General features: G+C 46.6%; 1 pseudogene; it reads right to left on the reverse strand.

Annotated features, from left to right (window-relative positions):
* Window positions 1-1,834: 1,834 nt before the first annotated feature.
* On the reverse strand, window positions 1,835-1,933 carry LOC138512814 (small nucleolar RNA U3; annotated as a pseudogene).
* Between the last annotated feature and the right edge of the window lie 2,322 nt (window positions 1,934-4,255).

Raw genomic sequence — 4,255 nt, forward strand, 5'->3', positions numbered from 1 at the left:
GGGAACAGGAATCAAAGGACACATCCACTCACAAAAGGTTAGGCCTCACACCAGGGTTCTGTATTTCTAAATACCTTTGATTCTATTGAGATGGAAAGAGGGCGGGTTTACGGTACACAGAATGAGCTCTTTGCATTTGGAGGAAGGTTCCACCATCTTGTTTCTCTCGGCCTATATCTTTCCTTCATGTCCCCTCCACTTCCTGTGGCACAAAATACTGTAGGTGTGATGTCAGAAGGCAAAGTCTACTTGTTCCAAAAATATGGATTGGACACCTAAAGAGGGCTTTTTCCTTAAAAAGAAGGGGTTTCTCAAAATGTCTTTGAATCATCTTTTGGTCTTCAACCCTTGAAGATTTCGTTGGACCCTGTTGGGACAGCATTCCTTCCCAAAGTCCTCCAGGTGTGAGCTGAAGATGGGTGGTCCAAGGCAGAGGCAAGCTCTGTCCCCCAACTATCCCCAGTGGAACTCGCAGCAATATGAGGAGTGGCCTGCTGCTGCTGGAGCAAGACCTGCTTCTCTGCCAGCCACAGCGGTACCCAAAACCTCACTGTGTTGAAGGACCCCTGCAGTTTTGTGCCAGCCTCAACCTTGTTTGGGAGCACAAGAAAAGGACTCATTTTGTCCCAGAGCCCCTGAATTGGAACTTATAGCACCCTCAGGGCCAGGACAGCAGGGATCCAAGTGTTTTTCACCATTGAACTGCTTGGAGCCATTTAGAACTGTTCAATACATCTGAACGACAGGACCTTCCGGTGCTGCCTTTTGCATCATTCTGGTTTGGTGCTGCCTGACCACCAAGAAACGAGAATGGTATTATTGACTACTAACTGTCCACTTTTGGGCACTAGAGATTGGTTAGGTCACTTTTATCCCTTTTGCCCCCGAGAACATATCCTTTTAAAGAACATTGTGGTTATTACTTGCCTGACACCCCTGGTTCATTATTGAGAGTGATGCATCTTGCTATCTTTTCTTATTCTGTGTTCTTTCCTCAGAGGTGGATATTGTATAGTGTTTTACTAGTTCGTTATTATTGTACTTGTGTTGAAGTTGCATATATTTGTATAGAAGCTTGATTGGACAGTCCTTTATTTTGGACTGTTATACTTCAATGTTTGGGTTGCTACTGAACAATATTCACACCCCTCTTGAGACTACAGCCTTTAGGCCCATATTACCACAAAATACAAAGGAGGTACATCTCTTAAATGGGCCTGTTTTACCTTTATGATTGTGTTGGCTCTTGGTTTGTAGAAGTTTGCGGGCTGAGTCTGCATTTTAGCGCCTACTCATCCTTGTAGTCCTTTAAGGCATCAGTCAAATCCTCACAACCATCCATCACTGTAGCCACACAGCACTGGGTGGAGGTTCATGCTATGCTGTTGGGTAAACTACTGATGGCAGGACACTCTGCCCAGAACCTCCAATGAGAGAAAAGAGGCGGAGCCACATTAGCATGATGGAGTGCGCCCCATTCCAAATCTGCCCTGCCTGCACTACAGCCAGCTTTAAATGGTGGTTTGGTATTATAGAACTGTTGGTAAGGAGAGCACATCTGACCAATTTAGACCTGTTCACAGCTGGCCTAACCGGGGCAGATTTTGTGAGGGTCCCTTGCTGGCCTTACAGAGGCTTGCAGCATGTGAGGGGCCCATGGGGACCAACACCTCCCCTCTCCCCACTTCAGAAGGACTCATTCTACACCTCCCTTGCACGGTCGAGGGAGTCACATGGCCCCCATTTCCAGGCCGAGACATTTCACCTGGCACTCTATGGACCCCCGAGCGGAAATGCCTAGGTGGACTTTAAAAAAGCCCTCTTGGCCATTTATACCACTAAATTGCTTTGTCATGGTTAGCGAAGACCAGACACTTTCGAACACATTTCCTCAGTTAAAAACTATAGAAATGATCCCTGAAAGTATAGTCCTAATTAGTCAAAGTAAGATTACTTTATATAAAACCCACCCCCACCCAGGCCATGCTGCCTGAGGTCGATAATTAATTATTCTGCAATGAGGCCCTCTTTGTCTTGTACCTGGTGAAGCACAGCAAGTTTATTGCTAGTAATATTAGCATGTGACCATTATTTGTGGCTCCTCCCACCATGTAACACTCATGTATAGGCATTTTCCTGCTGTGGTCACCCACAACATTACTCCAGCTCACAGATACTTTTCTGTAAGTATGAAAGCCTGAGCTGTCAGTCAGACAGCCTCTGAGTCACCAGGTCACTGAGCAGACCTCTAGCTCCTTTCCGCAAGGGCAACATGAGTGGACGGCTAGAATGTGCAATATTAGTCTTATGCAGGGGGACGAAAAAGAAGATATGTGAAAGGAGACCCTCGTCCACCCAGCTTTCTTTAGACTGTGCAATCACGTGTTTAATGTCGAAGTTGCTGCCTTTGGTACGTGGAGATCTGGAAACAAACTCCAGCCTCACCATGTCACAAAAAACACTGCGAGATTCTGAACTAATTACTTTATCTGACTGTGCCTTAAAAAAAGAAAATATGTGCAATGTAAAGATAAAAAATAAAACAACTGCAAATTGTGCTGAGTCATGTTCCCCAAACCGGACACCCTCTTTTCCCCCCATCATATCTTGGTTTTGGTAACCTGGTCTCAACTGAACATCACACACTATACTGTTTCTATGTGTAGCTTCATATGTGCTGTGTACCAAAAAGCTGACGTGGCAGGAAATGTCTCCTGGTAACTTGTGGAACAATTTGGACATACAGTATTCAAGTAAAACTGTCTATGGGCCTCATTACGCGTCTGGCGGTAACAATGCTGGTGATACCAGCTGGTTGCTACTGGACCCGTAAATAGTTACCGGCGCCTGACTTGCCGGTAACACCAGGGCATTACAACCCCGGCGACCGGGAAGTCAGTCGCCGGTAAATGTTGTTCCCCATTCCCATAGAGTCCCATTGGACTCTATGGGAGTTGGGACCACGGAAACACCGACACCAGTAATAACGGTGCTTCTGTGAAACTCTGCGGGCGGGTGCCGGTTCACCTGGCAGATCAGACCTGCCGGGCGGGAAGGCACACTTGTACTTTGCTGGTCTGAAAACAACAGTGCCGGTGAGCTTACCGGCACTATTGTTTCTTGACAGGCAAGGTTAGAATGAGGCCCTATGTCTTTCCAACAAATCACCTGATACCGAAATCTTCCTGTTGTGGGACACCAGGCAGCCCGTTTTCTCAGTGACCAATTATACTACAGACCACGAAATTCTATAAAAACGACTCTGCTTAGCATCTAATTATGCCCACTGGCACACCTGATTGTCTACTAATACAACTATTGAACTAATATAGCTAAACAGAATGGCATCATGGTTTGTCTGAGCACTGTCATGAAGATGGAGGAACAAACAGTTGATAAATGGAATATAACAGCTTTTAATCATAATTAAATCTGGGGTGTAATATGTAGGATAAGGGGGACAAAAAGAAGCAGAGACTGGCCACTCAACCGAAGTGGAGCTCAATAAACAATACTCAATATTCTACAGCTGTAGGGATGGCCCTCATGTGCCAGTGTGGGTTTCTCCCCAGTTCTATCCCTAGGTTTGGTCTGTGCTTCCAATCCCACTCTTCACAAATGAATTCCCAAATCTTCTGAACCCTAGTCCATGGGTCAGGGCACAATGAGAAACTCTTACAGCACCTAGGAGAACCTCTAACATAAAGAGAGAGATTCGGGGTGAAGGGATCAATCAAATCAAGTGAAGGGCATATGCTAAGAGGGCCCAGTGTCTTAACCCAATGACCAGTCTCCATTCTAATCCACAGAGTTCTGGGGTGTCCACACCCAGCAAAGCATCCTTCAAAACATCCAGTCTTGGGGTGTTGTATGTGCCCACCACACCTCTTAACTTGGTCTTGGTAAAGCAGTCCTCCAGGCCTCTACATCAGCTCAATGCAAAAGAAGTTCTCTGGTACTCTGTTCTGATGGGGCACACACTGACCAGAGCAGCTCAGTACCCCTCGTGCCATAGGGGCCTCCTTTAGTCTCTCTCTCAGCAGGGCCATGTAGCTTCCACAAGCTCTTTTCAGGTCCTTAAGGTTGCAAAGCTTCTTTTTTAGCTCTGGTGACTTTGCAGCAACAGCCAGGATCTGGGCTAGAACTACCCTCAGGCTACACTCTTGCTCCTCTTGAGTGTCCTCTAGCGCTTGCCAGCTTCTGGGACAAGCACCCCAGCAGGCTCCTTGCTCTATTCTCCCCTGAAAGTGTCACC

This window comes from Ambystoma mexicanum, chromosome 6p (genome assembly GCF_040938575.1).
Source record: "Ambystoma mexicanum isolate Mex_15411 chromosome 6p, UKY_AmexF1_1, whole genome shotgun sequence".
In the NCBI taxonomy this organism is placed as follows: Eukaryota; Metazoa; Chordata; class Amphibia; order Caudata; family Ambystomatidae; genus Ambystoma; species Ambystoma mexicanum.